We start from the raw sequence: 24789 nt of genomic DNA on the forward strand, positions 1-24789 counted from the left end.
AGGACGGGCTGTTTATTGGTCCACGTTTGTAAAATTTTGAGGATTTGTATTAAAAAAAAACTTTGAAAGTGCAATATTCTGAGGAGGTTTTAGAAGAATTAGTGCTAAAGGCTTCCGATACTCAGTGTTTTGGCTAAAATGTCATTGGGGGCTTAGAATCTCTCGTTCATACTGTCCCTTATCAAAAAAAAAACAACAAATGTTGCTACTTCCTGTTTGTGTTTATCAATAAAATGTGAGATTTGAGCGGATGTTGTGTCAGGATTCCGGGTCCTCGCTGATTAAAAACAAAGGAAAGAAGAAGGTGAACAAAACCTCCACCTCGGGTTGCCCTCGCTCGTGGAGCCGACTCGCGTGCTGGCCTGAGGAAACTGTCCACGTGCTGTGACTGTGCCAGGAGGGAATTTGACTGTGCTGGGGTTTGTTTTATTCCTCTCTCTCTCTATTCTTTCTTCCCTCTTTCAAACATCCTTCCTGTTCTGTCTTTACCCTCTGAAAAAGGAAAAAAAAAAACGGACAAAAATGGCTAAAGCAGAGCGGATTGCTCACTTTAATTTGGCAACCTTTTCAGCTCTGAATCCTCTTTCCTCTGAGCGAAGCCTGTTTGTTTGACATACCCTACGCAACTGTTCAAATTAATTTCCAGGCCAAAAGTGGTATATTGAGTCTTTTTTTTTTTTCTATTCTTGCGGTGCTCCAATGTGCTCAAGGTCGCACTCCCATGTGCATATTTAAAGAATGCCTTTGTTCTGTGATTGATTACGGTGGCTCAATGGTACCAATTAAATTCCCCCAGACGGACAGCAAAAGCCTGCATATCTGGCAACTCACAAGACCCAGTTTAACACATTCTTTCAAGTGGCTTCTAACATTTTGAATTCGTCTTCCCACCATTTGGTTTCATATCCCTTGATAATTTGATTTCAAGAGATAATAAAAGGGAGTGGATTTAAGGTCCAGTTGCATCCGTTTAATTCGGATTTCAGCTCCGAGCAGATCAAGGATGCAATTTTGTGGCCATGCTTCAAAAAACATAACGCTCTTCCCCGATGGTCACTCTGGCCTAAAATTAGCTAGCACATAGCTAGCGGCTGGTATCAGTGATTAATGTTATTATCGTGTTTGTTGGGAGCAGTAAAAACAGGCCGCTCTGAAATCAGCATATTAAAATGGAAGGGTGGAGGGGTTTTTTCTTCTTGTCATTGTTTTCGGAGGTATTTTTAGCTGAAGAATTATTTACTGTAGAAAGCCTCCAGTGCGCGCGTGTGTGTGTGTGTGTGTGTGTGTGTGTGTGTGTGTGTGTGTGTGTGTGTGTGTGTGTGAGTGAGCAAGCGAGCGAGCGAGAGAGCCTGGCATATTTGTCCTGATTATAACTGAGAAGCACAATGCTGAAAATGTTATCCCTCTATCTCTCTCCAAAAAAGCAAACCACACACACACACACACACACACACAAAAAGGATGATTTTTACTCAAGAAATAAGGGAGGAAAGATTTGATTACTGAGCGAATCTTTTGTTTACCTATTTTGCATTCACTCAGTTAAAAACCGGAATGCTTCTAAGATGGTCTAATCAAAGTTCCTTTGTTCTTCTTCTCTTGTTCAGCTGACATAAAGGACTAAACCTCCTCCTCTTCCCCAGGTCTCCATTTTCCTGTTTTAGTCTTTAACCAAACCTTAGCCATGTCTTCCCTCCTTGCCAGGAAGGTAATGCAAGTGCTTCATTTTTGTTGTTGTTGTTTATTTGTGTCAGGAAAAATAGAGGAGTGGAACCCAACTGCAAAGTCTGTTGGGCAATCGGGCACAAGAAGGAGAACAAAGGTGACAACGTGAGGAGAACACAGCGGTTCTTCCTCCAGCTCTGGCAAAGAGACAGTGAGTCAGCAGACTGTTGGAACTCAGGGCTGCGTCTGGCCTTCCTCCACCTGATCCTCATCAGGGATATCAGGCCGACACACCTGCCCTTCATCTGGGGTAACCACCCCACGCGGCTGCGGAGCAGATGGTTGTCACTCACTTTGAGTGACTGTTGCCCTTCACAGTTTGTTTTGTTGCGTAATCGTGCTTCCAGACAGAAGAATTACGAACAGATTTCCGTAGCTCCCTAACAACAGATGTGTCCTGGCACACAGAACACTGCTTTCAACTTGAAGCGTGAATCTGGGGGGTTTTGAACAGATACTGTGGTTCTTTGGTCCAAAGCTCTGCTATGACATTTTTTAGGACTGTGTGATTCGATTTAGGCACAGGTTCGTGCTCAAAATGAGCAGAGTTTTGACTGGCAAACGGAAGGCAACACTCACCGCTGGCCACTTCAGTCGGATGGCGACCGCTCGCGTCATCACATTCAATCAAAACAGGCAAATAGTAGAAGCAACCATCGCGAACACTTCAGCCTTTACCTTTGCTGGGTTTGGTAACATCAAGCACAGCTTATGACAAAACAACTGCATTCATTTAACATGTGACACACCAGTAATACTACATAGGTTGTTCTGGCTTCAGAGAAAGTCAGAAATGCACTGAATGAAAACAGTTTTCTCCACTCAGCAGCCTCAAACACCACTCTCTGGCACTGCTCCCTCCACCTCCGTATACAGGGGTTTTCTAGCTTTTACTGATATCATGTGACTTCCTACTTTCCTGTGGTCTTTGTGGCCACGAAACGGCTTCGGTTCCTTACAGAAGATCATGGTTCATTGACCTCCACATATTTACTCCCTCAAGTCTCGTTTTTGTGGGAAGGGCAGACTGCAAATTTGGTTCGTTTGAGTAATTTCTTGAAATATTACGAAAAAAATTATCCATCACCCAATAGATTTAGAAGAGATTTTATCCGTCTCCAATGTTTAGACCGGGATAAAAAGAACTGCTTCATATACAATTTTGTCTTCCAAGTTAAAAAAAATAATCAGACCAACATATTCTCATTACTCCATTCACCACAACAAGTAAAATATCACGAAATAATAGTAAATAATGATTTTTTAACACACTTCCACTCCCATGATTGATTGCCAAGTTTGCTCATAGGACCCGGTACACATTCATCTCTGTCCTCCCACACCGCTTTTTGCTTTTCCCTGGGTGAATCAAACAATGCAAAAGCTGCATTTCCTCAGTCTCATTGCTGCAGAATGTTATCTTGATAAATGTCGGGAACAGTCACGTGTTAGGGGATCGCAAGACGCTTAAAGTGGAAAAGAGTGTGTGTACATTACAGGAGCCAAGAGCAAGTCAAATGTTAAGCGTAATTCTCCCTTATCTCCTGTTAAAGCATACAGACCTGTCAAAATCCTTTAAACGTAGCTCTGCTTTAGCATTTAGAAAAGAAAAAAAAAAAGTTTCCTGGGACGGAAGAAAATCAGTTTGTGAAGAGAACATGTCAGAGGTTCTTAATGGGTTTTCTGGGCCTGAGGATTGAGTTTCCAAGTTGCTATTCAAGAGCAATAAAAGTAAACTGTTAACGCATCACTGGCGGCTTATTTTTGCAAACACCTTCCATCACAGCTAGCTAATGCTCACTGCTAATTGCGAAGTGCCACCTCATTTGTTTGCTGCTACTGAGGCTTCTTGAGAGAGATGTTTACCAGTTGTGGCCGGGGCCAGGCAGAGCCCTCTCTGTCCCAACAGAGAGGGCTCTGCCTGGTTTGTGTTTACATGAACCAACCCGATTTATAGAGCCCGTCCGTGCCTGTTTGAAAAGCTGCCTGCAACTTTGAATATATGCTCCTTTAGCCACTGTCCTGTTGTCCCAAATCCATTATGTACATGCATGCGCACACAACTCCGATGTGTCACGGAGCGACGTTGTCCTGTTGGAGATTCTGTTGTAGCTCCAAGTGAAGAACGCCTTCAAAAGTAGCTGCCGGAGCTTTTGAAATGAAACGCTGACCCACTTAGCTCTGCTGTTAAGGGGGTCTGTGAGAACGCAGGCAAAACACACACACACACACACACTCACACACACCTCAGCAAAGATAAAACAACCCCCTCGCTGATTAAAAAGTTCTTGGGAAACAACAAAAATTCACAGAAGGGGCTTTGTAAGGCTTCTTCTTCCCACAATGCTGCAGGTTGAGACTGTCACTGCATGTTGTGCGTGCCTCGAGGAGGCTATGCTACGTGGGTATCGTGTGAAGTCACATTCATCTCGTGTTGCCTCCCAGCCACTGACACCTTCTTGTTTCGCTATGGTTTGACGTGCTGTCTGATTCGTACGAGTTATTCTTTCTTTTTACCCCCCGGTCGCTCCTGCCGCACAGCAGGGTGACAGGATGCTCTGTGGTCAGCGACTAGCTTGCATAAATACTCACTCACCACCCCCGTACTAGCGCTTTAAATAACATTTCTATGTTTCATCCTTTGAACAAGAGCAATTAGAAATTATACGCCCGTGCTTTTTGCTGCATTTTCACATAAATATTATCTGGTATTAATGAGCCCGTTTAAAAAATTCGCCACGTAGGTAAATAACAATTCTCATTATCGCACATGGACGTCTGGTGTACCTAAATATGTAAAAAGTACAGAACCCCTGTGAGTTCCGTGTACTTTTTATGCGTTTATTTGCCCCGAGCACACTGAAAAACAAAAGAATACTTCAGCAAATGGGGGTTAACACGTAACAGTTCGTGAAAAACAGACAACATTTCACCCGGGGCCAATAGGTGGGCATCAGCATCCCCTCGTCTGTAGGTAGAAGCCGGGTGTGAATATTTTAATACCATACTTCTTGTTTTGCTGTGTAAATGAGAACCCACTGATGAACCCTCAAACTTCTACCTCCAGATTTCTTTCGAAAAAAAATTCTGTTTACATGAAATATAGACATCTCTGAGGTGTTACAGCCAATAATAAATGCAGTTACAACTGTGCTGAATCAGCCTCTCTCTTATGTGGAAATGTTATTCTACTGTGTATCTCTTTACGGAGCACAATATTGATCCATCGATCCACACATACATATGTTGGAGGATTTTTTTCCCGCCATAAGACAGCCAGGAGGAGGTCATCGCTGTATCTTGGAAAGCCGTGCCACCTCAATTTATGCTCCAAAGATGATGTGAAATTGGACCATTTTGGACTGTAAGAGGTGATGTGCGGTGTAGGCAGCACAGCTTCCCCCAGACTGCATTAGTCGGCCGGTGCAGCGACCTCCTTTCAAACTAAAAGGTTCATTTCAAGCCACTCGTTTCTGTCTGACACACACTCCCGGTCTATTCATGTAATAATTGAGTGTTTGCTTCAGTCTTCTAACTTTCCTCTTCTTTCAAAGAAATGACAGTTTCAGACAGCAATCAGAGTGCATGAAATGTACACCAGTGGATGCGGAGCAAAGCTCGGCGCGGGAAGCTGCGTTTGATTATGATGTCTTGAAGTGATGCAGTCTGCACTGGTGCAGAACAGAAGCACTGAGCGTATGTGCCGTTGTTGCAGGCCAAATATGAAGAGATTTGTGCAAAAACGATCCCCATGTTGCTCACTTGCAACCTTCCGATCGTCACCGGCCCAAAATGGGTCGGCAACTGACAGAAAATGCAGAAGACGACGACGACTGTATCGGAATTGTCACGTCTCCAAAATGGCAACAGCTGTGCCAGAGAGAGGCATGGCATTTTTTTTTAGGTTGTTTTCTCGCAATACCTCAGCAACGTCATCTTTAGCAAAAACAGCCACTGGGACTCAGGGACGAACGAACACGATTTTGTGCGGTCAAAAGTCGACATCAGCGCACCGCATTTTCACAATACCTTCTCGTGATATCTCAGTCACCCCGTGAGGGAATTTCTTAAAATGACGCATCGAGATCTTGGAGGTCAAAGGTCAAGGTAACTGCCACCTCACATGTTGTCAGTATTGGTCATACTCTGATTAATGCGACATCTCAGGAACGCCATGCTGTAATTTCTACAAATTCAGGCACAAACGTCCACTGAGACTCAAGGATGACCTGAGAAAGTGTTTTGGTGGTCAAAAGGTCAGGATGACCTCATAGACAAAGGAACGCCTTGAAAGTGTTTATTCAAATTTAGAACAAATATCCTCTGGGACTCTGAGATGAATTTAGTTTGGTTTATTTTTCCCGATCATTTACAAAATAATCGTACTACCATTTTCATTCCATTTTAAAAAAGATGCAGACTGAAGCCTGGGTTTATTTTCTAAAAACATGAATTCAATAGAGTCGACCAAAAAAATGACTTTGGTAGCGGTGACTTTTAAATATTACTAATGAAATCAATTAAATATTCTTCTTCCCTTGAAATGAGAAAAAAAAAAAAAAGTCAAGTGTCGTTAGGTATACTTCAAATTCTGGCCTCGTTGTCGACATTCTAAATGTAACAGAGAGGCTTTGGAGGCGCCACTGACTGAGAGCCGCCAGATGAACAAATCCACAGTCTTCTCTAAACGATGCATTCATCATTTTCTCTATGAAAACATTTAAAATATTTTTTTTTTTAAGTACAAAGATACATCACTCGTTTGTGTGTGTGTGTGCACGTTAGTCGGTACGTCAGTGTGCTAACAGTGTTAGCCTCAATCGCTCACCCGCTCGCCACGACTGACATCCCATCCCTCACTTGGGGAGCAGGCCCCGCATGTGGATGACGGAGGGAAAGCATCTCATCATTGCTGGTTTGACAGGAGGGTCCAGGGTTCCTCATATTTTCTATTCTTTTTTTTTTTTTCATTCCTTATTTTTCAGAGCTGATAGTTAAGTGCTGCTCTGGACTAATGATTGGTTTCTTTGTTGCCTTGAGAGCAACTCTGCTACAAATGTAAGGAAATAAAAAACATTGAGGGAGGTTATTTTAGGATAAAACCAGCATTCTAAAAAAAAAAAACAAAAACAAGATATGCTCAAGAGAAAAATATGAACCCTTTAAGAAACAGAAACTTAACAGCACTGCGATGCTTTCGGCATTTATTCATCTGCGCGGAGGAGCCGACCTCAGATCTCCCTTCTCAACGTGGAGTCAGAGACGCGCAAACATTCACAACAGGAACAAAAAAAGAAAAAAAAATTCCAATCATGTGGGACAAAAGATCAGTAAAAGTCTGCATTTACATTTACAACCTGGGATCAGAGGACGACAATAATAAGAGGATATGAAACTGTGCCGCTGTAACATTTAGCTTATAAAGTTACACAGCCTCGCTAGAGCAAGAACGATGAGCACCTTGAGGGCTCTCATATATTTCCAAATTAACAATAACAAGCAAAAGGAAGGTAACGTTTGATGAGTTTTCCTTTTCTTTTTTTTTTGTTCATATATTTTCATGGTTTCATGGTTCCCAGCATCACCCTTGATGGATGGCTGACTGTCTGCCCGGATTATTTCTGTCATAAACTTTTCCCTTTGAGCAGAGTCAAACATACGCGAGGAAGCAGAAGGGTAAGAACAATGAAACCTGCCCTTTTTGAAGACGTCTCTGTTCGCCGTAACGCATTCCCATGCAAAAAACGCCAACAAGAGAGCTGCACGCCACATTAAAAAGCACTTGTTTATGAGGCCTAATTAGCACCCGGCTCCTCTAAAGAGCGCTGGCTGAAATGAAATGCATGCTGCATTGACAGGAAACATCCTTATTATCCTCACAAGAGCTTTGGAATTTATTTGATTATGCACACAAAATCTCTGTTGGCAACCAAATATTTATCGTCTTGCACGCTACACCTACGCTGCAGCCCCCCCCCCCCCCCCCGCCCCGCCGCCTTTCCACTTGAAAAGACTGCAGAGGCAACAACCAATGAGGAGCAGCAATTCAAATGTGGCGAGTTGCATTCACTGATTGGCCTATGTGGAGGAGGAAATACATAAAAGCTAGAGATAGATGTTACACACACACACACACTTAAATTTTGATATGCAAGAGTTGACCAAACATCTAATTAACATCAACAGACTTGTAGACTGAGGGATCCAAGAAGAACAAAATTAGTAAAAGACAATAAATATCTAAAACATAAATATAAGACAATAAATGATAGTTACAACTGAGTAGATAAATAAAAATGGAATAGGCAAGTCAAATAATAATCACAGATCGCATAAAGTGATAACTTAGAAGTAAAATGATCAAATTAAATAAGAAATAGCATTTTTTTTAATGACTGCATGAATTAGATTTATGAAATTAAAATTCTACGTTAAAGTCTGACGACTTCCAATTAAAATCCCAAATCACCTCCATTTGCAGGAAAAAAAAAAACAACAACAACAACATTTTTTATTATTATTCATGGGAAGAAGGAGGAAAAAAAAGTGTCTGGGAATATCAAAAATTCCTTTTCAGGCTCTGAGCCCCTGAGCCAGTGGAGGCTCCAAGACTTGTTGCCCTGGCAACTGCAGCTTCCAAGATAGACATCGGTGGTATTGGAGAATATAAGAACAGCAACATTTAGCATTTTAATAGATTGAATTTAACAGCTTCAATTACAATTCACTGGCGTTTGACTGTGGATATCAGCAAAGAAAGTATGAGTATCTCGGGTGACACTGATAGCACTTCATGTTCCTGGTCATGAATAAATAATCTCATATAGCATAAGGGAGTTTCACAGGGTGGATTATATAAACTACTCCCCATACATCAGGTTCAACCTCATCTAGATAAAAAACAACGATGTTTACCGAGTCGTCATGTCAGCACAAGTCACAGTCGGCAAGTTTTCCTGCGTGCAACCCGCAACAATTTATGCAACAGGAATGAAACAGAGGAACGCCTCGAGGCAGGTGCATCAAGCGAGTGACGCTCGTGAAACCAGTCTGAGGATGAGACCAACACAGTCCTCGAGCTGTTTTCTCTCCCCATTACCAAGTTGCGCCGCGTTCACACACGAAATATGTGCGACTAAAGACGAGAGTGAGAGTTCGACATCGGAGAGGAAAACAGGAAAAAAAACCAAACCAAAACAAAACGCTTTCATTAGCCGCTAATGACAGAATCCTGAGTAACACCTAGCATAAACAGATGCAAATCGCATGAAAATACGTTAAGACATGTTTCCAAACTGCATATTCAGCTGAAGTGTGCAGCTGGTGAATTGGAGCCCATTTATCTGTTTATCAGAGGACGCATATTTTATCAGCGGAGGGACTTCTGATGCCGCACAAACAGATTTGGGGTGACGGACTCCTTTTTATCCGCGAGGAGAGAAGTGCGTGTTGTCTTGATTGAACTGAACCAGGCTTGACATGCTGATCTTTCTGCTGCGATCACTTTGAAGCTTTAAAAAAAGAAAAAAAGAAAAAATTCAAAAATCAAAAGATGTGCTTATGCAACAGACGGGGTTTCTCCTCAGGTTGCTGGGAGATTTACCACTCAGCAAAAGAGAGTGTGAGCCCTCCCCGGCCGTGGGAGATATTTCTGCTGATATGGGGCTCTTCCTGTTTTCCGTCTCTGGATTTTGAAGCCCTAAAGGTTTAAATGCGACCCCAAAGAGGTAAGAGGTCACCTGTTTCGCACCTGGACATGCTGAGCCCACCCAGTAGGCAGGTGTTCTGAGTGACCGATTGTGACCTCCAACGGGAGCCCGCGTATGTCACTCTTAACCTCAATCTAAATGAAAGCCGTGCAGCCTTGTGGGCACAATTTACTGAGATATAAACAAAAAAAAAAAAAACAATTCAGTGCAAGTAAAAATCTATACAGCCACAGGTAACGGAGAAAGTCACAAGGTTGCCTGGGAGTTCTCAGAAAATACCATATATCAGCTACTGAGGCACGGATGAAGAATGTTTTATTTATTTTTTAATAACCAGGGAGCTGCGAGAGATAAGGCACTGAAGTGAGAATCTGGGGAATCCATCAACTCAGGTGCACAGAAACCACAGGGGATGCGAAGACACACAATGTGGGGAAGAACACCTAGCGCTGTAGCTGTAGCACGCTGCGCTCAAGTGCCCCGCAGAGATGTAATATTAGATCACCGTTGTAGCATTCGGCATCACATTCCATCATCCTCACAATACATCAAATTGACGTCCTTTTCTTCCTTAATTGGTGGATCTTGCTTATCCATCTGTGGCTGCTGCTTCTCTTCTGGGAACATCACTGGCATATGTTCAGCTAACATCCCAGCAAGAAATGGGGGTTTAGAAATTGTGCAACGTGGAGGTTAAAGTTAATAAAAACATTTGTGAATATACACATACAAAAATATATATATATATATATATATATATATATAATACTTTTTTTTCTTTTCTTCTTCTTTTTTTTTTTTGCCATGCATCTGCACTGTGCTCCTCAAAGGATTGCATGTAGAGCAGCAATAAATTGGCTCCTCCGTCCCAGAGGCAGCATTGCTAGCTGGAGCAGCGCGCGCCACATCCTTTTCTACACTGAGGACTCTTTATCAGCGTAATCCCTGATAGAGGCATCGGTGCACACGAGCGCAACTTAGCTGGGTAGGTTGGAGGAAGCTGAAGCAGTTGGCCGAGCCTTGACTGCATTGCTCTCGATACTTGGGCTTGAACAGTTTGCCGATCAAAAGTAGTCAAAAAGAATTACAAGGGATGAAAGGGGGGTTAGATATTTGCTCCTCTGAGCCAGTCTGATTAAACACCAATCAGCCATGACATTAAGAGCATGGACAGGTGAAGTGAATCGCATTGACTATTTCATTAGAATGGCTCCTCTGAGTGTGTGTGGGGGGGTGGGGTGGGGTGGGGTGGGGGTGGGGGGGTTATATAAGGCAGCAAGGGAACATTTTGTCCTTGAAGTCGATGGATTGAAAGCAGGAAAAATAGGTGAGCGCAAGGATCCGAGCCACTTCGGACACAAAACAGGAGGTCTTGTTGGGTTGTCCTCGTCCTCCCAAACGTGGTCTAACGACAGGAAAAACTGGCGCATGATGATGCACGGGAGTAGGATCCTAAAAAGGAGCAAATGCAGCACAAACTGCTGAAAAAGTGAAAGCTGGTTCTGGCAGAACGCTGTCAGAACTCTCGAGTACGGGGCTGTGTGGGTGCTCATGCTAGCACCTGTCCAACCCCAACAGTGACTGCAATGGGCCCGTCGTGGCTAACCTGGGGGAGAGTGTAATGTAATGATCTGCTGGGGAAGCTTGAGTTCTTGTGGATGTAACTTTGCAACTGGCCAGATACCTAAACATTGGTTAGAACCACGCACCCCCCCCCCCCCCACACACACACACACACACACACACACACACCAAATCCAGCATCTGTGGCTATACTGGTCAAACAAGGCTGATCTATAATCCCATCAAACATGGAGGTGTCACAACCTACAGGACCATAAGGCTCTGTCGCTAATGTCTTGGTGCCTGATACCACAGTCCTCCTTCAGAGTCTTGTGAGGTCCAGTCCTCGACGGGTCAAAGATATTGTGGTGACACAAAGGGGGGGCCTACACATGAGTCAGGTGGTCAGAATGTTACGGCTGAGGAAAACACAAGGCTAAAAGGAGTCGGAGGTTGCAACATGGGAAAAAAGACACAAATACCCAAAGGATCCCTCAGAACAGAACATACCAAAGGGGTCAGGAGACCCTGGCCCAAATGATCAAGAAGAGGGAAGACAGTGGTCCAACCCTGCAACGGGCCGTTGCTCCCATTAGCTCCCCTTTACGCACTTCAATGTAAAAACTAAGCAAACAAAAGAGGCAAAAACCGAAACAATAAAATGTTTTATTGTAAATGTCCTGCAGTACCTTCACGGAGCACTAGGGGGCTGCGGTTTACATTCTGAGCTGAGCTGCTCCTGCTCCAACCAGGTATATTTGAAGAAGTTGTCACGCAAGCAATCTTCAAACGATCAAATCAATCATAACGAGTCCTGTTGCCATGCAATTTCCTCCTTTTCCTTCGCCGAATGTCATGTTATGAACGCAAACGTCCGTCTTACAAACCGCACCCACACACACACACACACACACACGTCAAACACTCCACTGACTCGCGCATTTCATCATTTGTCACAGACGCAACTGGTGTGAAAGATCGCCGCTGTAATAAGTCATAAAGCTGCCATAATGAGTGAATTTCCAAGTTTATTTCGTTGCCGTTAGTTTTTTTTCTTCTTCTAAAAACACACTAAACATGTCAGCTGTAGCGAGCTCCGCGGGGGCTGATTGTGTTTGGCCTAGCAGGAGCTCACTCACCGAGTCGAGAGCGTGTCATTTATCAACTGTTGATTTGCATAATGAAAAATATATTCTGAATAGAACATCCCGAATCAACAGGGATAAAAAAAATGAAATAGGCTTGGTCGAAGAAGAATAGAGGAAAGGTTGCTTTGTTTTCTTGTCAGAACAACTTGAGCACCCCTGACGATACTTGAGTGCACCCCTACCCAGAACTGCCTCCACTGGAACACTCTTCGATGCACTATTTCTGTACTTTTGATGGTTCGGGCAAAGCCGGGGTGATGTCTGAGTATCCCCTCTCGGTTCTGTGAGACATTGGCATAAATTGAATAAAAAAATTTTTAAAAAAGAAGTTTTTTTTCTTTTTTTCTACCCTGATTGGAACAGAAAAATGACATCGCCACAAATCCAGGAGACTTTAATGACTTGGGGGGGGGGGGGGGTTTAAAAAAAATAAAAAGTTTCTTTTCTGTCCAAATATCTCATCAGTGCAAGTCGCTAAGTGAGAATCCGATCCGTTTCAGTCCAGAAATGTCAGACAGAAATTCCTGCTGCCCTGGTTGAATCCTCATGGATCATGGCGGAACCTAGGGCGAGTTTCTTCACGTGGAAGTACGCTCAGTACTTCTCCTTCGTTGAGCAGAAGGAGAAAAATGTTCTCTGCGGCCACAAACAGCGACTCTAATCTATTAGCGCATGGAGGCACGCAGCATGCAGCGGCGACGACACTTGTTGCTAAAGCTAGCGGGTCAGGGACCGGCACAGATGTCACCTCACCCCGTGCACCTGAGCAACAGCGCCTGAGTTGTTCATTTCAACGAGGGAGTGCGACTGCTTACAATGTTGACAGTTCTGAACTTTTCATAGTTACTTTTCATAGTAATGCTTTACTTTTTGGTTTTAATCACCAAGTTAGTAACGGAGTTGCTTTTGAATTGCAGTAACTAGTAACGATAACTAATTACAGTTTTTCAGGAGCACAACACTGTTCCCTGGAATGTTACTTGGTCTTCAGGTGGAACATTGCCAGAGCTGACTTCCCTGAAATTTGATTCCGGCTCTCATTCACACACGAGGCCTACCTGGGAAAATGCTGGAATAGTTCCTGGAAAGCCTGCAGGCAAAGCTGAATTCAGACAAATTTGGGAAAGAGGGTATTCAATAAAAACAAGGGCCTTTTTGCAAATTTTGAATTTCAAAATCGGAATATTTAGGGCCTGAGCCAGAAGGTACTTCAGGCCAAGGCCCTATTGAGTTTTTAACTCTCCTTTTGTTCACAGCTTGGATGCAGTTTTGTAATTTTCAAAATAACAGCGGAGAGCGGGTAAAAGTAGATGTTTGCTTTTCATGGGCATTAACAGTGGATTTGCTGTACCAGCTGGGGGCAATCAAACCCTGGGGTGGTTGTCAAGAGCCTTGACTAAATTCAAACACACTCACGTTTGTTTGGGGTGAGCTGACCTGATTTGACTTTGCAATCAGTAATTTATTGTTAAATGTGTCCTTAGAAACCCACAATTTCATTAATGGGCTCCAAATGGTGCAAAATGCAACAGCGAAACTCAAAAACAGAGAAAGAAGAACCTCGGGGGACCAAGCAGCGGAACAACCACCCTGTGGAACAGCATCAAAGCCACTTTTGAGTCTGTTTTATTGAATATCTTCTTAATAACATCTTTGCTGCTTTATAATCTGGTTTTTAAATCATCCACTGGATTTTTTTCTTTTGCCTGCCTCTTTATGACCATAATATATATATATATATATATATATATATATATATATATATATTTTTTTTTTTTTTATTGTGCCACTTTCTCTTCAACTTATCTGAGCCAAACGCAACAAACGAACTTATTTTATTCATTTAGGTCTCAAAAATGTACATCAGTGTGGTGCAGAGTTGATCTTCCATCCTACAGTTGACAATGGGAAGCACAAAGAGAGGACAGCATATTTTCACCAAAGGGTATTTGTCACACGCTCTGTGTGACTCTGTGTGTGTGTGTGTGTGTGTGTGTGTGTGTGTTAGTTTGTGTGAGATATCAAGACAAAGTGTGAGAACGTGACATTCTGGCATGGGAACCTGCTGATGTGAACTGTAATGAATGAGTTGGCTCACACTTGATTTTGACAGAATAATCAGGTCAAAATGTCGATTCGTCCACACCTCCTTTGGTTTTCGTTTCTCAGTTTCACACATCGAACAAAGGAGCTGCTTAGTTTTGTCCGCGGATTATCACTTCAGCTAATCAGACCCCCATCACCTGATCGACTGTGTAAATATTGTTGTTGGCCGGCGTGCGCTCAGAAGTTGGCGCGCTCAGTGGTTCACAAGCGGGTTCAAACGGAACATTGCGTCTTTTGTTGGCCGCAGCCCAAAGGCGCTGCATAATTTTGGTTGGAGTTTATAAAGCGAGCAACTGCCATCAGTCACAAGTTGTTCAGACTGGTGGAGGTTTGAGGAGGATGGAAAGATCGCCCAGGTGCTCAGGTGACTTACATACGTAGCTACCAACCAGCTGCTAATCCATTCAAACTGGATCACTAGCAACCGCTGGGGGATTGTTATTCCACATCTCTAGTGTCACCTCAGGCTCTTATTACAAGATTCACATCATGTAAAGGCCTTTTTTTTATCAAATATCCCGATTAAGACGTGCGACAGATGAGGGATAATTGCAATATCAAGTATAAGTGATAATTTTATTGATTTAAACGGCAATTAATTCCATCTCTCATTGATTGAGCCACTTGATTAACCATCATTAACGATCTAATCTTTTTTCTTTTTTTTTTTTTAATAATGCAATTTTAAAGGCAAACGCAAGCAGTTTCTGCTCCTTATACATTCAAAGTAGTTGTTTCACCTCATTTACTGACAGTTCTCTTTTGGAATATATTTGTTTCTCTCTGGTGAAATATGTCCATCAATTCCCCGCCAACACAAGGATTGTTTTCTGTTGTTTTTTTTTTAAATATATTTTCATTCATTTTCATGTGATTGTTTGATGTATTTGTTGTTGTTGTTGTTGTTGTACATTCTGTGAATGACAGGCAACAATTTGTGTCATAATTTCACCTGTCAGAGCTTTTCCACACTGACACACTAATTCAAAAAAAAATCAATCTATACGATTTATTTTTTTCCTCGGTGTTGGAACCATTTCAACATGCTTGCAACAGAGAGACATTTAACAGTCACATTTATACTGAGGATAAATGTTATGCCACCGCCAGAGGAATTTAACCGCTGTAATAAAAATAATGATGTTCTTTTATGAGCTCAAGCGCCAATAAGACAAGCCGCGGTAGAAATCAAGCCTTATTATCATCAACATCGACAGCTACGATGGGATTAGCATGACAGTAAAGAGGCGTAATAAAAAAAACTACGATAAAGATGTTGTTAATTATATAACATGTGCTAAATAAGTAACTAGGCAAAGACCCTTGCAGATAAAACCACTTCCAGAAGACATCATGCCGTGTTTTTTTTGTGGTTTGTTTTTGGTTTCCTTGGAGCCGATTTGTCAACCTTGAGCTTCCGTACCTTTTCTGAACTGTGTATATAAAACAACTTGGTCTTTGCAGGATCTTTTTACTGCTTCCCCCCAGGAAAAAAAACCACACACACACGCACACACACACACACACACACACACACACACACACACACACACACACACACAGACGCGAAAGTGAGACTGCAGCTTAAAAGAATTAACAGAACAAGCAAGTACAGAAACCCTGACTTTCCATGTTATTTTTATTTATATATATCTATATATAGATATCTATATCTATCTATTTGTGTGATTCTTTTTTCACCTCTGTCTGTCTTCCAAATCCTCTCTTCGCGGAGCTGATGAGAGCGCGTGCGTGCAGGGTCAAGCCGAGGTTCCGCACAGATGCTTGTGTTCCGTTCAGGACAGTTGATGTTTTCTACCTCAGCAGAGCCCTCCTGGCCCTGCACTCGTTCAGACAGCAATTACGCAGGAATGTTAGGTCTGTTGGAGTTTGCTTGCCGGGGCGAGTTTATACGGGCATATGCTCGGGACACATGGGGATGTTTTTGCCTCATCTTTTATTTACTTCATTATATCCGCGCCGCCTTCTATGCTCATTACTGTAAATTTTAAGATCATTGTGACATGATCGTGTTATGGTGCTCAAACATATGACTCTTTATCATTGTTGTCAGAAGCTTTAGTGAATATTAAATGATGCCTCGTCACACTGGGAGCTTTAATTTGATTCAAGAGAAAGAAACAAGGGAGAGAAAAAAAAAAAGAGGATCACTAAATACACAGCGGGAGGCTTTTTAACACTACAACTTTTCAAAATTAGCTATGATGCATGTTTAATCTTTTTATGTTCATTAGATTTAAATAATTTATGAGTTTTTTGGGCTTTTTTTCTTCAAGAAATCTGCCTGTTGCAATGTGACTGCTGGGAAATAATCATGTTTTGGATGGGAGCCTGCATCTTTCGACTTGTTTCACTCGAAAAGGCGCTTAAAAACCTCAGGCATCCCCCCTTTTTCCCCCATCTCTCATCTCTCTTCTTCTTCCTCTTCTAATCATGTTTTATTTTTAACTCGGTTGAAACGCAAGAGGGATTGTCAGCGTTTCGGCAGTGGCGGTTCACCTTCTTGTTGTTTTGGTTTTTTTTTTTCCAAGTGGTGATGCGGCAGTGAAGAAAACAAATAATTAGCCCTTTTTTGTTGTTGAAAAGTCAAAGTATTCTCGCGGCCACGGATCAAAACAATCCATTCATTAATTTAATTGGTTGCTATGAACAGACATGGGCTATGAGTGCATTATGGGAAATTAGATATCGTCACTGCTGAATGGCGGGACCTTGATCAACCTTAGATATCCGCGCCCCCAACATCCACCCACCCACCCACCCCCGTACATGTGAATGTCCCTGCATCTGCATTAGTGTGCAGGCTAGCAAACCCTGCTAATGCACTCTCCTGCTGCACACACACACAAAAGACCCCTGTGTTTGCCGAAAGCACAGAGGGGGCTCACATCTCACTTTACCAGAGTGAGAGGATGGGTGTGTGTGTGTGTGTGTGTGTGTGTGTGTGTGTTGGGGGGGGGCATATCAGGAGCTAATTCCATGGAGGGTAGACAATAGCCGCATCTGATCAAAGTGGCGGATGACACTTGAATTCATGTGTTGTCCTGCGAATCATGTACATAAAGAGAGGGAGAGGTAGAGTTACCAGGTTGAGGTGGTGGTGGTGGTGGGGAAGCAAAGAATGTGAGCAGAAATGTGTATGAGGGGGGAATAAAAAGCGTTGGGGGCTGTATGATGAGGAGTGACAGTGAAGGAGGCAAGCGGCGGACATAAAGGCATGCCTGCTGAGTGACACATATGCCATCCAAGTCAAAGAGGACTCCTGTCTATCCAGTAGCGTGACAGATAGCGTCTCTAGATAGCTGATAAGCGTTTCTCGCCCAGTGACCCGCCATGACCTTTGAAATTCCTCCCCAGCACAGCCCAGATTGGCTGCTTCTTATATTTACCATTCTGAACCTCCGTTGGTCCACAGCAACCTCCCATTACCTCCCCCCGTCCCTTCCCTCCTCCCCCCATTTGCAATGTAACATATCCTCCACTTTCTCCATTTCGCTTGTCTGCTAACTGTGGTTCTCTTATGCTGCCGTACAAAAGGGATCAAATGTTCAACAGGCGCCGCTCGGGGATCTTGTGAAAAAGGAGATTTTACATGCAGAGTGGCGATGAATAGATTCGAAGAGAGACCAGGTCTGGTTTCCAGGCCAGAACTGTTCCCCCACATTCTTGTCTGTGGCAATTTGGGGCTTTCGAAGCTCTGCCATTTCTTCATCTCTGTGCAGACATGTCTTAGAACAGACACGCCCCCAGATCCATTTCTCCTCTGGTCTGTCAGACTAGTTACATGAACAGCAACATTCAGCAATATTACTCAAACTCAAATGGTCCCAGGAGGTTTCTGACGACTCCAACACGAGTGAGGTCGAAGCCGGAGGAGGCGATAATCAAATTAAGGATGGAGCGATGTCATCTTTGTTGAATTATCAAAGCGTGACGTGGTTCAATCTGAGCTTCTGCAGCATTTTGCAAAGTCTTATCAGTCAAACTACTCAGCAGCTACAGAACAACATCAGCAAGCGAACACTCAACGAATATCACCGTATCCTCCTGGCAGAAATGGCTTCAGGTCAGATCCCTGAAGGAAACTGATGGAGCTTGTAGGTTGAAATGGAGGTGTGGTATTCTGTCTGAAGCGTGTAACTTTCAATTTGCATGTCAAAAATGTTCAGCAGAAGCACAAAATAATGGTTTTAACATGTCCTTTTATCACATCAATGATCGACACATTGAAGGGATGGAAACTATTTTTGTGGATCAGCGTGGAGGTACAGGAGTGAGCGAGGAACAGTCGTAAATTTGTGTTGCTCAAAGCAAATTTTCTGAAATTTTTTTGCAACGTTTTGACGTATGACAAAGAACAGAAAAATCGGACCCAAACACCCGTCAGCATTTTTAAAACACTTTCTGACATTCTGGTCAAAAATGTACGCTATACTTTGAAGTATGACAGTGAAGACAAATTTTGGACTTAACCATGAACATTTTTAGAGAAAATTTTCTGAAAATTTTGGACGCACGTTGATGATCGACAGAAACTCTGGATCAAAATTCACGTTAGCTTTTTTTAGGTTAATTTTCAGAAATTTTGTCGACAGCCCGTACCATATTTGCACGTGTGAAAGAATAGACCGAGAATTTGGGCTGGAGGTACTCGTACATTCGCATTTTCTAAAGGGCATTTTCTGAAATTTGGTCGAAAATTTGTCCCGTCTTTTGAAGGATGGTGGAACGGACAAACATGGCAATGAAACACCCACAGTTCTGCATTTTCAGAGCAAATTTTCTGAAAATTTCTCCAACATTTTGATGGAAACGTATCATGAGCAAACATGCACGTGTCTCTGCTGGACAGTCCGTCTCTGTATTTCAGCCCAGTGTACAGTTGAATCACTGTTAACACTGTATAGCATTCAATATGAGCTCTCTGGGCCTCATTTTGTTATAAAACCTTTTACTCCTAACCTCATAACTCTTGCCTCAATCAATCAACTTACAGCCTACCAGAGGAGCACTCCACCTGGGAGTGGATTCAATATATGTGAAAAACTGGTTTTTGAGAGGAGAATTCATGCTCTGAGGCAAATTCCTCTTTGACAGTGAACACAACCTGCAAGAGCAGGTGCTGCAAAAACAAATCAGAGGACGGAGAAAGAGGTACAGAAAGTTTGGTTGCCTGAGGATTGGAAAGTAAAGAAAGGGAAGGGGAGGTATGGACGGGAGGGCAGAGGAAGGGGAAATAGAAGAGAAAGCCGAGGGGCGTCGAAGAAGATAAAATGTGAATTCAACAAAAAAAACAACCCTCCGTGTCCCCTCGGGTGACATTGAGCCAGTGTCGGCTGATGTCATGCTTATACACGTCCCCTCGCTGAAGACGAGATGCAGATTAGGGGGAAGCAGCTGCATCTCAGACCGGTGTTCAGACAATGGCATTTGCGGGGGGGGGGGGGGGGGCGTCATACTGTCCCACCACAATCACGTACCGCTTTATCTTTGGCGTACAGTTTTGTGGATTGGATAAGGTGAAATAAACAAATTTAACATAATCGTCCAGTTGCCCTTATCGTCTGATTCACAGTACTCGCCCCTTGGCCCTCTCGTATGTTTGGATGATTCGAAAACCCACCTCTTGAAGACGTCATTATCTTCCTCCAAATTCAGGTCCATTTCAAATCGGAGCCCTGGAGGAAAGAAAAAGATGTTTAATGTAATATCCCGGATTGCACACAAATTATTCTTGCACATATTCATTAAATTCCCTTCATCCTATTGTCATTTATTCATTACTTGGATACATTAAAGTAAAACTCTCTCTTAATCAGAGCTCGTTCCAGTTCACTGGAACTTTTTTAAAACATCATATTATAAATTTGTTCTGAAAGGAGCTGGAAACAACTCCTGACGAGCCAACGCTGTTCCGTGGAGATGAGGGAGAATGTCATATCAAACCGCATGTGGAAAATGTGGCGGTTTAATGGCGACTGACAACCTGACTTCCATCCAGAAATACACCGTGGATAAAAAAAAAAGCGCCCACCCCCACGGAAAAAACAAAACAGGCGCTGACCTTAACAAATTGTACGCAGTCACGTTCTGCGACACAAACGTCTGCCGCCTAATAAGGAAGCATTTTCATTTTTAAAAAAAAGGCAATATGGAGATTTTCCCCTCATGTTAACCTTCCTCCCCGCTGCATCTCCTTCCACCGCTCCTCGTGATATTTTTGGTTATGTTGACTCATCATCTTATTTTATACCAGATGATCACCTTCCCCTCAGAGCCCCAGCAAAACCATTTGTAAATGGTGACTAAATCAAGGCGTTCGTTCACAAAGCAAGTGCGTCAGTTCTGACATGAGGCAAAAGTATAATTTTATCCTTTTAGTGACTCACTGTTAAGTATCTTGAACTGTGGATTATTTCTTGTCCAGTGCAACTGTGTCTTGCTGGCACACACAGCTGAACACCATACTTGCAAGAGTTCATGCTCGATGTGAACTGGAAGTTGTTTTTAAACATCAATCAAGGCGTTTTTGGATTACAGAGCGTGTAACAGGATGAAGAAGACATGGGCCGTATCTGAAAATGTGCTTCAGAGGTTGTAAACTGATGTTTTTGTGCTGATTTGATGCTGTTAGCGGTCAGTAGTTGCTATTAGCTACAAGCTAAAAATATGTAGCCAGGTTTTAAAGACCCCTGGAGTCACACTGAAGTAATGTGGGAAGTAAAAAACATCCCTTTGTGAGCTCAATATAATTTTCTATACACTTTTTGGGTGAAGTATCACTTTATGGGTCAAGAATTGTAAGCAGGTCCAGTTTATTTTGGGGTTGAGTTGACATGCTAGGCTAGGCTAGGGGCTATTTTTGGTCATCTTCGCTCCTTTGTGGGGGAAGTATTGCTTTACGAATAAAAACTGTCAGCAGGTCTGTTTATTTTTGTTGTTGTGGTTTTTAGGTCAAGTGCACATGTCATGGTAGGCTAGGTATTAGCATGGTCAACTTTGCTGAGTTGGGTGAAATATTGGTCCATGTGCTAAAATGCTAACATGCTATGCTAGACTAGCCCTTTGTCTTTAAGGCAGTGAGTCTCATATTGATGTAGCAGATGCGCAATTCAGTTTATCTTTAGATTTAAAACAGAAAAAGTATAGAAATTTGCATTCACTAAGGAATTCATCACAGGGATGCAGCCACTTCGGGGAAGGGCGACGAGGATGAATGAAAGACAGCTGCTCCACGCCGTCCCTTCATCCCGAGGTCAGATGAAATGTCAGTGGTACACGTCGCCATTTAGAAAGCTACAATAGCTGGTCAAAGAATTTTGACACACGCCCTGAATGGATTTCCGAAAGCAGGATTTAAGGGGTTTAGGTGATGGGAAGCTGTGATATGAGAGCGCCACAACATCAGGAATCCGTCTTCATCAGGTGAAATGAAAGAGTCGCTCCTGCGATCAAAACTGCCACGATGTGCCCCCTCTCACAAACGCTGCATGTGGGTAATTCATCAATGATTCATGGTTACAATTACAGCTTTCGGAAACATACGTCTTTCTTTTTCACCTCTCAAGATGTTTTTTTTTTTTTTTCCCAAAAAATATCATTTAAAAACAAAAACAACAAGAAAATCAACAACTGGGATTTCTCTGGGGAGCAGTCAAGCGAAAACACGCCCGAAGGTGACGCGTCAGTCTCAAGGAATAATGTATCACCTTGTTATCTGCCATATTGCTGTCACACACATACACACGCACACAACTTGAAGCTCAAGAGCCCATTATCACATATTAGTCATGCGCTTGTGGGAATGTTTGTTTATGTGCACTGTAGTTTAGCAAAGAAATTCAAAGTTAATTATGGGAGTTAATTATCTGGCATTGCTGCTCAGCAGAGGGATATGTGACTTTGGAGAATGATGTTATTATATCTCGCACCAAGGGACTCGTGTACCATTTCCCTCTACAACAGATGAAAACGGCAAATGGAGAGATTAGGAATTCAATCTGAAGACACACACACACACAGCATCTTATTCCCAAGATCTTAAGCTGAAAGTTGATTTGATGAGACGTACTCATGATTTATGAAAGTGGCAACTCCATCAGCTGGAGTCCAATCTTGTTTTTTTTTTGTCATTCGCAGAGCGACACATCCGTTTTGAGTTCTCAAACTGCAGCGGCGAGGGGAAAATAACACAACGCTCAATTAAAGCGCACACCTGGACGGAATCTTCCAGCTTTATTAAGTCGGAGCTGTTCTACGTGAATGAGTCCCTGGATCAGCCTCCTGTTTGACAAATACAAGATGGATATCAGACGGCTGAGAAAAACTAACAAGATAATATTGAAGAAAGAAAAAAAGTGACCAAAAAAAAAAAAAAAAAAAGAAGAAGTCCCTGATGTCAGAGCTTCTTTGAAAGTGATTTGCGAAGATGCAACCCTGGAGTCAAACGAGTAAAGTTCTCCAGCTCAGAGGGAGAGTTTAAAGAGCCCCCGAAGGGAAGCAAAAAACAGACAAACACTGTAAGAGTCTTTAATTATCTGGGTTTTTCTATACCCATGAGTCGCTCTATTTATGCTATGTAAACATGGGCTAGCAGCAAGTCATCAATTTACATGACTAATCCTCATTATATTTCAGGGATTTCACCAAATACTGTTTGGGTACTTTTTAACCGACCAACACACACGCGCCCGCGCTCACACACACGCACACACACACAAATCAGGGGCAAAAAGGTGCTACAAGAAGACAGATATCTCCTCGCTGTATCGTAACAAGTCATTCGTTCGCTACTCTTATAATTCTGACAATTTCCTGTTGGAGGAAGTAATAAAAGAGGGAGCGGTTGAACTGCTGCGCCAGAAAAAGGCGGACAGGGTTAAACTGCAGCAACGTTTTCAACAAGCCCCATTTGTTGCACCTGAAGGAGGCAAGTATGATCATTTTATCTGACTCTCTCTTCCCTTCAGCATCGGGGCTGTCTTTGCTCACTGGTTTCACCTTCATTATTTTGCTACAAATGTAATTACATTGTTTCTTCCTTCAATAGCCGATGTGTTTTGAGGAGAGATTCTCTCTTTTAAGCCCCTCAAGGTTTTCTAATCTCTCCTGCACAATTTGCTTCTTATTGGAGTTGTTTTCTACTGTTTGGTTTTATTATGCATAGAAAGAAATAAAAAGAGCTGCAATCCAATTGCATTCTTTGCTGTTTTTTGCGTGTTTGTCTGTTTTTGTTCATTTGTTTGTTTGTTTGTTTGTTTGTTTGTTTGTTGGAAGGGCTTGCCATGAGGTTGGACTGGCCGGGCAGAAAAACCAAGAATAGTAATGAAGATGACAACAATAACAATAGCAACAACAATAATAACTACAACAACAACGATGATGATAATAGCAACAACAAGGCATATAAATAAATAAAAGCTACAGCTACAATCCAAACGCATTCAGTTACCTGTGTTTTTGTTTGCTTGCTTGCTTGTAGGGCCGGCAATGAGGTTGGACTGGCCTGGCAGAAAAATAAATAAAAATGATGAAAAAAACAACAACAACAACAACGGCAGCAACGGTAATAATAATAATAATAATAATAATAATAATAATAATAATAATAATAATAACAACAACAGCCCTGATAATCAAATTAATGACAAAAAACATTTAAGAACAACATTCTGTAACCCAGTGCTTGTGTGTCTCTAATTTGTCCTTTGGCCCCTGGTCCACCATTTCATTTCAGTTCTGGCCCTCCCATCAAAAAAGGAGGAAGTTTTCTGTGATGCACCAGTGTGTGTGTTTGTGTGTGTGTGTGTGTGTGTGTGTGTGTGTGTGTGTGTGTGTGGAGGGGGGGCAGAAGATCCACCACAAGCCAGTAAAGTCTTTAAGATCAGGGAGCCACCATGACGTAGCTGTAATACTCGTTCACTCTGAAAACGTATGCAACATCACTTGGGACCATATCCAGCTCCTCCACATCCATGGAAGAGAGAGAGAGAGAGAGAGAGCTGGAGTCTGATGACATCATCATCCCTTTATACACATTAATTCCCCAGAGATATATCTATATATGAGGATTCAATTGCATGGACTGAGGTCCTCTCTAATATAAATGTGTGTTTGGCTTGTGCAAATGTTAGCGCAAACAAAAATGAATCAATAAAATAGAGTGAGAGAGAGAGAAAAAAAAGAAGTTCCCTTCCTTCATCTCTCCTCCTCTTCATCTTCCACCTGTGAAAGAAATCCCCTCGCTCAGCTCTGTCCACATCAAATTACTTCACAGCCTTATTGAAGTCTGACCACATATGAGTCTGAAGATAACGGCTTCAAAAATGTGGTGATTATATAAATGTCTTTTGCCCACATGCTTGTCCTTTCTTTACTCTCTGAATAATAAGAATCCACCTGAGAGATGGTGAGCCCACCATTCTCTTTTATTGTCTCTGCATGCATGAGTGTGTGTGTGTGTGTGTGTGTGTGTGTGTGTGCGCGCGCGTGTTTGTGTGTGGGCGAGCAAGAATGTG

The 24789-nt window shown here is 42.5% G+C and overlaps 1 long non-coding RNA gene across 2 annotated transcripts in view; it reads right to left on the reverse strand.

The window, feature by feature from the left end:
• LOC147272625 (uncharacterized) overlaps positions 1 to 24789 on the reverse strand; it is a 178031-nt gene that overhangs the window by 103425 nt on the left and 49817 nt on the right. For both annotated transcript variants that reach the window (XR_015115921.1, XR_015115923.1), the window contains exons 2-3: positions 23724 to 23777; positions 19896 to 19950 (exon numbers count right to left, since the gene is read on the reverse strand). This is a non-coding gene — a long non-coding RNA (uncharacterized LOC147272625). The remainder of the gene's footprint in view (positions 1 to 19895; positions 19951 to 23723; positions 23778 to 24789) is intronic.

Source organism: Aulostomus chinensis, chromosome 1 (genome assembly GCF_037954235.1).
Source record: "Aulostomus chinensis isolate RoL2024-O1b breed Wild chromosome 1, RoL_Achi_v1.0, whole genome shotgun sequence".
Lineage (NCBI taxonomy): Eukaryota > Metazoa > Chordata > Actinopteri > Syngnathiformes > Aulostomidae > Aulostomus > Aulostomus chinensis.